The sequence below is a fragment of the Xenopus laevis genome, chromosome 1S, assembly GCF_017654675.1.
Source record: "Xenopus laevis strain J_2021 chromosome 1S, Xenopus_laevis_v10.1, whole genome shotgun sequence".
NCBI lineage: Eukaryota > Metazoa > Chordata > Amphibia > Anura > Pipidae > Xenopus > Xenopus laevis.
This window is the reverse complement of record NC_054372.1, coordinates 114,047,004-114,060,302: the sequence shown is the minus strand read 5'-3', so window position 1 is coordinate 114,060,302 and position 13,299 is coordinate 114,047,004.

Here is a 13,299-nt window from a genome sequence, read left to right as displayed (position 1 = left end):
GATAGATAGATAGATAGATAGATAGATAGATAGATAGATAGATAGATAGATAGATATGGAGTCTGAACACATATGCTGTTTTGTCTGGAACACATAGATACTTGGGAAAGTTCTGATTGTGGAAGAAGAAAGGCATAGAATTTATGGGGCAGACGGGGAGGAGAGGTGAGGCAAGGACACTGCATGGAGCTGACTGCTTCATTAGCAAGAAATTGGAAAGCGGCCAAAGCATTCAATGTATTTGCCTTTAAGACCTCCTTGGTTTTTATTTATTTTCTTCCTTTTTCTCTTGGCTGTAAAGTAGGTCTCTAAAGTCACTCTTCACACTGCATTAAATGGAGCCATTTTATAGTAGGATGATATGTGTACGGACGAGGCAGACACTTAAATGAGCATTTATTTCTAGAAACAGACAGAAAACTTTTCATTTCTACCAATTTTTTAATAAAATGTTTAAATCTGTAGAAAAACATTGGTTTTGGCATTAAGTATGCAAAAGCAAAGCAATGATTGCTGTAATTGTCTATTGAGAACATTTCAAACTGAATGGTTTTGTTGCTGATTATTCCCCTGTAAAGTTATTTTATTGTTGGTTCAATACGGGTATCACTAGTTACAAACAACTGTCTTAATATTTAAAAGTATTCAATCAGTTTGATGGATTAATAATGTGGCTTAAAGATCGCCATATGGGTATTTGCATCTATGCTTCTTTATTTCCCAGTGCTGGTTTTCATTCCCTGCCTAACTCCGTTTTTTCCCACAGCAAATTTTGCCTCGGGACTATCCAAGTCTGGATTTAGAGGGGGATCCCTGCTTGTGGTGCAGGTGTGCAAGAGACCTCCACTGTGTAGTTGCTACAGCAACCAGTCTGTCTAATCTCCTGAATAAAAAAAGGAGAAACAGAGAAAGAAAAGCCATCTATTCCCTTCTGCTTCATGTTATGAGCCTAAATGGAGGATGTGGTTTTCAGGCATTCCACATAATATCCAGCCATCACCCAGGCAACATCCACATGGCATTGGTGTGCACTGACTGGAGAATAAAGTCCCTGTCTACTATTCATTACATAACCTTCTCCAAATTATCTGCTTCCACATCTCTGCCCTTGTCTATTCGCTTCATATATTTAACTTGCTACTGCTAATACTTTTAAAACATCCTTGGTCATTGTACATAAACAGACAATCGCAAAACTGCCTTTTGTTTCAGTTTTTAAAAAATATAATTGTCAAATAGATTTTTGGAGGGCACTGTGTAACTCTTGAGGGACTCTTCACAATAACAATTTAATTATCTGCACCAACACCATCAACTGTCACCATCAACTGTGACAAATGTTTTTTTCGATAGGTGGAATAAAAAAAGGCAGAGCATTTACACCTAGGCTATCTTGGCTTCCGGGTTAGTAAACACAAATTACACATTAAATCAGGAGTGTCCAAACTTTACTAATGCAAGATCTACTTTAAGTGACGTTGTCCCATTAGGATCTATATCCATAAAAACATTGTTAGCATTCTGTTTCATGGAAAATATTACTTAAATATTGATTTATTAGAAATGTATATTGCTGTAATTAACAAACAGCTATTTCTTATGTAACCTTAATAATAATAATTATCTGAATGAAAAGCATGAAACAGGAGGGGGATTTAGACAAGATGTTTGTTGACAGTGTCATAAGATCTACTGATCAACAGCTAAAGGTCTACTGGTAGATCCCCATCTACCTTTTGGGCACCGCTAGATTAAATGTTCATAAATGCATCTTTAAATCACACCAATTAAATTAAAAAAATGTCCAATTTCAGTCATTAAGTGGAATACTGGAGTGGGGTTGGGAGGTTGTATCATATATCCTCCTCATATGTCTATGCTGCTTATCCATAACAAATTAAAAAAATAAGAGGACATATTGTAGATTTGGACTGGGGCCTTGAGTAAGAGGCATTGTCAAAGTTATGATTTTAATTAGAAGAAGATACTTAATGTTAAAGCTTAAGAATGACACCAATATGTTGTACACACATGAGTCTTCACTTCACTTCATGCTAACATATCACAAAAAAAATCCTGAGGATGAGTTTTGAAGAGATGAAGTGGCTTCATAAGAGAACTTACAATGTATAAAGTGTCTGAAAAGTAACTTCACCCAGTGACACTGGAGGCGTAACATGATCTGGGTGACCTTAGAATACTTTCAGGAAGCTCTAAACGTCTCTGAGAAGTAAGTCTGATGTCACCAGTAGGATGTCATGGTAGCTAGTCAGTAAATCTCCCTTGAATACCTGTCGATAAAAAGAGGGGTGTATCTATGAATTCTTTAACTTAATATCATTAAATCAAATGTAATAGCTTATATAACAGAGAAGGCAAGCTATTTGTCTTAGACATTTTTTTGCTTCTACGAAACAGGACAATAGGATGAGTATTTTGCCTAGAGCAGAGTTTGCAAAGAACAAATCTGTCTCACTCAGACAAAAATGTGCTGACAAATAAAGATGCTGTAGTCCTAAGAATACAGGAGGAGTTAACTCCTTCGTTCAATGCAGTCAACATCAGTCTTGTGTCCCCTACTATAAAGCTCAGCCTTCAATATACAGGTGTAGGGACCCATAGGTATTGTAAGTTCTTATGGCTTTAAATGCCTAGACTTCCTTATTTACTTAGTTGCTGGGCAGATGCCCAGGTACAGTATCTAGTTACTTAATTTACATATTTCAGCTATTGACCCACTGGACTATGACCACTTCCTGCCACACTTACATAGTGTCTGGTTAAGAGTGGATCTTACTCTTTGGCCTTTGGTTACTGATTCAGCTGCATCTGTTCCATTGAGCCTGGGCTCAACATGGCCCAGTAAAGCTGTTCTGCCCTAGAGGGCCTCTAACGATAAGTTGGGAGGCAGGGACCCTGTGAATGGGGTCAGACAGTTACAGGTTAACTCTCTAGAATAGTACTCTCTAGAAGAGTGAGATGGAGAGGCTAAATAGCATGAGCAGTTCTGTGCTCCAACCAGGATTTTAGTAGGGAGTAGTTCTCCCCTGGGCTCTGAGTCTGCCTATAGTAAAGGGACCGTAGCTAGATAGGGAATCTTGTTTAGATTCATTCTCCCTGATCAATCCTCTGTATGGGATCTTGACCATGACAGGGCATTCCAACCTAGAGGTGCACCTTAAGCCTCCCTAGCTGCATACACATGGTATCACAGTTTATAGCCTGTTCCTGAACTGTCCTGGCATATTTACCATCTGCAGTACATTGCCTCTGTGGATCTATGAGTATAACCCTTTGGATCATTTGTCTTGGACAAATAAACATGCTCTGTTTTGTTGCTGCAAGAACTTCCTAGCGTTGTTTATTTTACGTTTATTTACAAAGGCCTATGGGAGTTGTAGTCCAACTACATCTTTCCTTCATGCCTACCATATAGCGAAGGCCCAGCCTTATGTGTTAGAGTCAAGTGTAACCCTTGCCTGTAACCCCGATTAGCTGGATTAGCTGGACATTAACCTTTGTTGGCCTAATATAGCCTAAAATAACATTACACAGGCATAACCAATCTTTAAGTTTTCTTCAGTCTTCACACATTTAAAAACATATTTTCTGTTGCATATGTTCAGTATTGGTCAAAGGTCAGTAACAGTGCGCATGTTTGAAAATTCCAAGTTCCAGACTCAGATTTCATTTTGAAACCAGAGGCAACGTGGAAACTACAAAACACAAGTGCAAAAAACTGAAGCACAAACACTGCATTCTGAGATGGGTGGTGATGGGTGGCTTGTGTTAATCCCACCTAGCTCAGTGATCCCTAACCAGTGGCTCACGAGCAACATGTTGCTCATTAACCCCTTGGATGTTGCTCCCAGTGGCCTCAAAGCAGGTGCTTATTTTTGAATTCCAGTCTTGGAGGCAAGTTTGATTGCATAAAACCAGGTGTACTATCAAAGAGAGTCTCCTGTATGCTGAAACAACCACCATTATTAGTGAGTAGGGACTACCAAATAGCCAATCACTGCCCTTATTTGACCCCCCCCAGAACTTTTTTCATGCTTTTGTTGCTCCCAAACTCTTTTTACAATTAGATGTGGCTTACGGGTAAAAAAGGTTGGGGATTTCTGCCCTCGATTGTCTATCTTTCTACCGAGCAGACTAGAGAGCACCAAAGGCCCTGTATAGAAGGGCTGCCACAGTCTGTTTGATATTACTCCCATATACACTAATTTGTTAGCATTGTTATTTTATAGATACATTACTGCACTGACTGTGTGTTATGGCAGCTGATGATGAGGGCTTTAGATTGTTCTATTTTTATTTTATCATACTTGCTTGTCTGTGCCCATATATTATAATTCAGAATACTACTATTGTCTGCCTATACCTCTTCAAGAGTTCCTTCAATTCTTATTGCAGAAAGTAGCACACAAGGTGGGCAAATTCTCTGTTTTTTTCTGATAAATGTTAGAGGGTTTGTTTAAGCAATTATTGAGAGGCATAATAGCACAGAGACGAGTGCTGCTGTTTTGCAGAGCTGTTTTTTGGGTTTAACACACAGGCAGGTTAACTAGATTGTGATGAATCTGACTGTGTGTGAGTGTTCAGTTATCTATCGATTTCCTGCAAGCTTCACTGTGATTGGGGTGATGTTAATGATTAAGCATTTTCTTAAAACCATTGCATGATTTATTGGCATCCGCTGTTTTTTAGACCATCTGTAACAAAATTACTGTGTGACAGACAAAAGCTGGGAGGTTTCTTGATCACAATATCATATTTTAACTATCCCAACAACAAGCAAAGGGGACAAGGGGAGAAAGTTGATAGAGGACCCTTCTAGTTTAGATGGGGAATTATACATTATATTTTAGCAGTCCAAGGAATTCACCCTATTAAATATTCTTATTGCCTTCTTTTTGCTGGACAGGAATATTTTTGCTAAAAAAAATTGTACTTGGAGTTTGTACTTGGACAGTAAACTAATTCAACCATAAATTCAAAAGTAAATTATTACTTTTTTTACTGCACTGAAGTTTCCCTATCACAAGTTAAGCATAAATATATACTTTATATATATTTAATCAAAGTAATGTTCAAGTAGTAACAATGTCGCATGTGTTGATAGCTTGCTCTACTGGATTCCATCCTATCCAAGTGTGTTATAATCCTCTTACCTGAAACCAACAACGACATTTTCAAATCTTTTGTAAAGGATTTAGCATTTGCCTAAATTAAAAAATTATTTAACTGGTCTATCCCTATTTGTACTTAGCCATGGGAGATGCAATTAATGGTTCAGTAGGACTGTAGAAGCCACTTTGCACAGCAGAATACAATAATTGTAATATTAACAGCTGGTCAGGAACATAGAAAAGAGCCATTGGTTTAGCCTAACCACCTTAATGAAGCAAAAATAATCCTTCTAGTGCCGTTCTTCACACACTCCCTTTTGAAGCCCCAGAACTTTCTGAGGCTATACCAGCAGGGAACCCACAATTCTGCAAAGTAGATACTTAACTTTCAAGGGTTAAGACAAGAATTAGGCAAACTTGAACAGGTACAAATGTACAACAGCTAAAGTCAAGACAGGTAGCAAGACTTAGGGGTAATTTCACTAAAGTGTGAATTTTTCTTGCAAAGGCTCCCCACACTTTGCACCTCTTCGCCAGGTGCAAATTTGCTACCACTACGCTAATTCACTAAAATGCAAAGTTGCGTCTCTGCAGCCAAAAGCTGGTGAAGTTTTGCTAATGTAAATTCGTCAGTGTTAGCATTTCATTGCGATCTATTGATAACGTTCATTTCTGCCTTGCGAAATTTTGTTAGTACACTTGTACTTAGGTCAATTTGAATAGGGCAGGTACATGTAGGTCATATATATGAGATGTTAGTGCAAATGCTTGAAATGGCCAAAATAAAGACAAAAGAGATTCTCTAATGCCCTAGACATAATCCCACTCTAAAACAAATGTTTCCCTAGTTGTTATATGCTCTTCTTTAAGTTCTCATGCTTCATACTACAGTTTAAATCCCACCATGTCAATTCTTTCTAAACCAGAAAAATTCCCAAATATTCATATGCTATTTTTCAGTCTGAATATCTTTCAGGAACCCTAGACTGCACTTGTTAGCTTGGCCCTTTTAGTCCTACAAATATTGTTATTGTTCCCATGTGATGCTTTAGGCTGCAGTAAGTTCTGTAATAATGTTTAGTCATGTGCATAATTTATTTTATATATATAAATTAATCTTCCAAATATTTTCTTGTCTCACAACTTTTACCCATTTACCGATTACCATTCATTAACTGTCCCTAACCAATGCTTATTATGCATTGCAGTTTATCGTCACAAAGCAATTTCTTGCATTCTAGTAAGAGAAGCAGGAATATTTTTATCATCTTTTTATTTCCTTCTTCCAGACTACTGGTATTAAACTAGACAATACCCAAGTAATTGCTTGATTGCTTTCTTATACTAATTTTGTTCTGTAACTTAATGTAAGAGTCAGATAGGGACTGCACCGAATTATTAACAGTGGAGATTAATATTTCTTGAAGGTTCACTAAAAAGTTCTACCACAAATTTATAAAGGTTTATCCAGGTCATGATATACAGAATCTAGTAGTGATAACTCCAAAGCAACTGGGCTTGCAATCTTTAAAACCTTTAAAACCAATTTTTCATTGTTTTCAATGTAGAAAAACCTCTAAAATCTCACAAATTTTACTTTTGATAAAGAAGCCCATTGGTGTTGCTTGACTTATCTATAGCCTATTCTTTTCCAGTGATCCTATTATAAAACACCATATAATGATGTATAAGATATTGCTGATTTTTATTATATGTCAAAAACTTAAAAAAAAACCTCGAGATTTATTATACCTCGAGGATGTAAAAATTCAGAATCCAAAAATCCAGCATCTCAGACCTGCCAAAGTTGTATATAAATCAATGGGAGAAGTCCCAAAGTTATCCTGATCTGCCCTGGGTTTCGTGCAATAATCTGAATAGTGGTTTTCCGTCAAAACATCAGAAAAAATCAGAGTTTTCCAGCGGGAATTTTCAGAATTTAATTTTGTGAGTTTTTTCCCACACTGGAATTTTTCAGGAAAATTAATTAATAAATAAGGGGAAATAACCCAAGCGGATTTGGTCGTAGTAAATTTCAGAAAATAATGAGATATATACGGATTTTGCTAAATAATAATAAGTGTACATTTTTATTTCCATTAATTGTGGAGAATTTTATACCAAACCCCAATCAAACCTAGGCTTCCTGGTGAATTTCCTAATCATATTGCCATGAATCAACCACCAGTGAAGAATGCCTAAACTTTTCTAATAATATAGTTAACTGTCCCCTCTAGTGAATTATACATTATGTATTCATCCGTAAATGGCCTGTCTAGCAACTTTATTTTAAACATATCTATATGGTGTAATAATTTGATAGAATAAATTATTTTAATAAAAATAGAATTAATCAGTTTATTATCCCTTCTTACAAGCTTAGTAGTAGTTAGAACATTGTATGTTGCATCAGCTGTTTCAGGAATATGAAAAGTTTTGTTTTTTTAGTGCTTTAGGTTCTCAGTTATCATACATCCAGCAGGGAAAGATCTCATTTGTCTTTTAACCAATATGTTGATGCAGCTGGGTTTGACACTGCTTACCTCAGCTTTTTTGTCAGACAGAAGGCTTTCATGTGATTTCAATACTGTCCTATCAAATGACTTACTTATTCTTATTGGCATAGAGCCATAAAGTCCCATTGCAACTAACCTTTCCCCCAAAATATGATTACATTTTTAAACCAGATTAAAATTCTCAATCAAAATTATTTTTTACAGTTTGATTAAATCATTCTGAACATAGCTTTGTGTGATATATATGTTTGTCCAGTTGCACATATCATGCAAGTACAACAATCAATTTGTTTATGCACATCAAAAGAATCTGGGTAGACTTTTGTTCCCATCCAGTCCCTGCTGCGGAACCTATTTTTGCATATCGTGTTAAGACAGTTCCCAGGCTCCTTACAGACACACTGTTTGTATAGTAATTTCACTTAATTAACTTTGTTGTGTGAGACCAATACCAAATTGTGAAATACAATGGCAACCGATGGTGGATGTATAGGGAACAAGGGCATTTTTTTCTTGACAACCCCCTGCTTAAATTGTATAACTTAAAAATAAATAAACAACTGGTAATTGCTTTCTGTCTGCAGACTTTAAGAAATTATAAAAAATGAGACCACATTTCCATTCCATGTCACAATAGAATGTATGATTTATAAATGTTATTTTAATGCGCTTATTATTGCAAATTGTTTTCTTCCTATATCTTTTGTATTGATAATAAAAATGCAAAAAATATATAATAAAAATAAAGCGGTCTATATCTAAGTGCAATTGTTGTGTTATGGAAAGCATTCTATATACAGTAAATTTTAACAGTCTTTGTTTCCTTCTATCCATATTACTTTCATCAGTCATCCATTCTTACCATTTTCCTTTTATACAGTATAAATATATATTGTATCGTGGGAGGTATAAAGGGATATTTCATTGAAACCTATGCCAAATGACTTTTGCTTAACAAATTTAATAGGCTGCTAATGAAACATCACACAGTTCATTTTAACTTGCCTTTGACAATTCCATGTTTATGACCTTACGCCTTTTTTCATCTAAATTTCCAATATTTATATAAAAATTTATGCCAGGGAAATATGAGCTAATATAAATGAAGCAGTGTGAATAAAACATAATGCTCTATGTTTCTATCTGGTATTAGAGAAACATACCTGGCCTCTTTAGTTTAATGCCTGCATCTTAAATTAAAGGCAAATACAAAAGGAAAGTGAATAAAAGGTCAGTGGCTACAAGATGGTAACTGCTATACATTGGGAGACATGGAGTGAGCTGAGTTCACAGCAATATTTGCTGACACCTTTTGTGCTGTTATATATTCAACTGTCAATTTTGTGTGAAAGAGAATAGCTGTAAATGTTGGGAGTTGACAGATAAGTAAATGTTCATTTAAAATCAACAGAAGGGTAACCCATATTGTATATTATATCTGCATTTTAGCATTTCATTTTGTTCCATATTGTGAGTTTGTTCTGTCCACACATTCTCATCAATGTATTGGTAACACCCTTGGAAAGCATAAATATGGCAATTTTTTTTAATGTTGGGTTTGGGTCAAATATATTGTATACAGCATCTGTCTATGCTACATGAGTTTAACATAGCATAAATATATTGTATATACTGTATATACAGTATATGAATATTATACAAAAATATAACAAAAGTATTTTAGTTTATTTAAGGAGTACTTTTATTTGTTACTGTTTATTACACACTTATATCATATTATGGACTTGGTCTGTTTTATGTCTTTTAAGTTGTGTGGCTTTCACATCATTTATGTTGAAACTATGTCTTTTTGTCATCCTGGGAAAAAATTATTCAATTCTAAAGTGTAATTCTGTACTCCAATGAATAGTGAAAAGTCCATTTTGCTAATACAGTCTCTAGCAAATGCATGAGCAATTGCCTATTCCATTTAAAATGTAAAAAATAAATCTGTTTCATAACTAATCCTTTCAGCTGTTACCTACTAAAATATTAAATGAAAAACATTTTAGAATGTAGTCTTAGCTGATAATAAAACAAATTACTCAAAATAAACAACATTTAATCTTAGCATCATAATAATGCATGAACAATCTGTAAATTCACATACATAACACCACAATTATTTATTTGTTTAATCAGATGCAATGAGAAAGATGCATAAGTTTCTCATAATTTTTACTCAATGACTTCATTATTTTCTTCCTCCTGATTCAGAATAAATTATTTCCATCTGCTCATAAAAGTCTGTCATTAGCATTATTGCGTTGACAACAGCAACCTCAGGTCAATAAGCTGAGAGTGTCACCAGAAGTCTGAGACTCAATTAGAGACCACATTATGTAAATGAACAAGAAGGTTGTATTGTTTTAATACGAGGACACCATTTGCTCTCTATTACACTTCACAAGAAAAGAAAGTCTTGTAAAACAAAGACATAAGGAGATAAGTGTGTGGGACCTCGTAACAAGAGCCGTGGGAAGAAAAGAGAGAGAATCGAAAGCTTAAAACAATGCTACAGCTGAGCAATTTGCTATTAAAAGTTCCAAACAATTTGCCTTGAATAACATGACATAATCAAATGCACATATGCACACACAGAGCAGTCATTTTGCATGTCTGGACTGATTGTGTTTTGTTTTGGAGGCTAAATTAAAAACATGCATTTAATAATCAGAAGTGAGCTAAACAAGTTTATATAACTAATGCGGTACAGGAATAGGAATGCAAAACTATTATTAGTATTATTGGTATTTTAAAATATTCTAAAATAGTTTAGATGACTTCTTATAAACACTTTCTTTTTTCTTATCAAATTCAATTTCTTATCAAATTCAATCTCAATTTTGTCAAATAATCTGCTGCTCTACTTTATCTCTTGTCAGATCCAAATGTTAAGACTGTGAACCCTTCTTCCCATTCTTCTAGTGTCTAGTCTATGGGCTTTGCAATATTTGACAACATTTACATGGTTTGTGCATGTAGACAGTTTTGGAACTGAAAATGTTGAATAACCCTGGGTTGCAGTACATCCAGCCTTTAATTTGTGTAATACAGCTGAAAAGGCTTATCCATGACCACACAGCATAAAAAAAACATTTAGCATGTGTCCAGTCCTGACATCTCCCTACCAGACAAAGTCCCGCACTACTCCTTTGCAGACAAAGAGTCTAAGTCCCTTTTCCCAAAAGAGCACAAATGGGTCCCAGGTAGCACTACTGCCCAAAAACCTTTTCCGATTAGCAAGGTACTTGCTCCTACATGGCAGGCACAGAAAAAGCCTGTATCACAATAGGAGACACACTGGATCCTTTTCCTCTACCCTCCACCCTCCCCAGGCAGACTCACCCAGGGTTGGCAGGCAGCACACACTTGCTTGATCTGTAGCTGAACTATAGCTCCCAAAACTGTCCATAATGCGAGTATAGAAAGTCCAGGTTTGGCAATTAGGAGCTCCAGAACCTCCAGGTCTAGCTCCCAGGCTTGGGGCTGTCGCACCCCAGCCTCTAGGGCTCCTGTCCCTACATCTTTGCAGCCTGATTCTTTTCACTATCCTCAGTGAAGTAAAATCAGCAAATCTCTGTCCACCCTCTCTCTCTGTGAGCACATGGCATCTCCTATATGGTGCAGCGGCTACACCTTGTGACACCCTCCGGTATCTGCCAGACATGCTGCACTGGGACAAAGCTCCATCCTCTCCCAAGGCTCTAGGTAGACCCTGTAGCTGCACAGAAAAGGGGATTTCCACCATATGGTTCAGACCATAGGGGAATTAACCCTACAGGTCCCTACACATGTTTCAACAAAAAGGTTAATAAGCTCGCCAATATCCCCATGGTGTCTGGGTGCACATGCCCCAGACCTACATTTTGAAGAGAAGAATCAGTTCATAGATATACAGCAGATACTAACAGATCCCACAGACTGGCATAAAGGCAGCTGCAAACATTATTTTAAGAAAATATAAAATACATGATAGCCTTACACATTTGGTGCACTAGGCACTTAATTATAGGCTACAGTACATTCAGCCTTTCATTTGTTTAAAACAGCTGAGAAGGCTTACACCATGGCCAGCAATATTCAACTCCTACAACAAATCTGTAAACCATAATATATGCCCTGTCCATGTTAAAGTGGATATGTTTGATCTGGCAAAACATTTCACAACTATTCTCTGGCCCACATCATAAATCATTTACTGACAAATAGAGATAATTTGAGATTCCAAAAATAGATTTTATCCAATTTCCCGAGATAAGATTTTTCTTATCTAAATGGTAAAATTACTCTCATCTAATTTATACACTCAAGCCATCCTATGGCCCTTGGCAATGTCTTCACTTGCTAAAACTCCTTACTCAACTCTGGCAATATGACCCCTAGCAAATGAATTAAGCAATTACAAATCAAACTAATCTGGTATATTTAGTTTAGTATAGATTGATATTTTGGGCCCTCATCACTTGATAAAGTTATGAAAGACCAGTCAGTCTAAAACACGTATGCATAAAAATCTTTTGCCATACTTTGGCTATTCTTCATCCACTGCTTTTGGCTTTTAAGTTTGGGAAGGTCAATCTTAGGTTCAATTAAAAGCCGGTGTTCAATAGGAAAAACTGTTATATTATAGCATGAAATACGAAATACGTGCTTTAGCTAATATGTTTAGTAGGTAAACAAGCCACTGGGTTAATTGGCGTATTTGTTCTGTTTAGTGTTCTTTCTCCTAAAAGGTCCAAAATCTGACGAGATGTTGGTTTAATGTACATGCACTGAATATATAGGAGTTGATTCACAGAAATTCCCTGGGTTCCTGTTTCTTTCTTAATATATGTGTATGTGTGTGTATGTTTGTATCTACTAGCTATTTAAAAACACCAATTACTTGCACAATGACTATTTAATTCCAGGTTGGATTTGCCCTCCAGCCTCTGTATACATCTGCTTAAATTCCATCTTTCGCTCATTAATCCATTCTCCACTGAGAACTGAATGTTATCTACAATAAATTTAACCTAAACAATTCTTATATACATGTAATTTGATACACCATGCTTTCAGTCTTCTAGGGATATCATAAAAACAGTCTGAAATAATTTTGAAAACATAACGCACTTTATTTATCACACTCTGCATGAAGTTTTCAGGGAAACTCATCCACCAGAGGAGACATTACATGACTTAATGCACTAACATTGTGCATTTTAAAAACGTCTGTACATTAGGGTCTGTAAGTAGAAATTGATGACTGACCACACAAAGGAAGAGGCCCCGGTGCACCGCCCTGAGCCCTCAGCACGGGTAGTGGATAAACCGAAAAAAACTTTTGGAGCAGGCTTCAATGAAGTCAAATAGATTCAAAGTAAGGAGTTTGTTGTATCCACAGCCTTACGCGTTTCGTAATAAACACTTACTCACAGGCCTAGTGGAAGATTGCCTTCATTGAGTGCCTGCTCCAAAAGTTTTTTTCATTTTAAAGATGTGTTTCAGAATTATCAGAGTGTTTTATTATATTTACTATATTTATTTATTATATATATATTATGTTGCTCAAAACACGGAATTTTGCTAGAACATTATTCCAGTGTTACTATGTGGAAAAAATATTTAAGCATGAACAATTACGTTTATATACTTTTGAAGGAAGG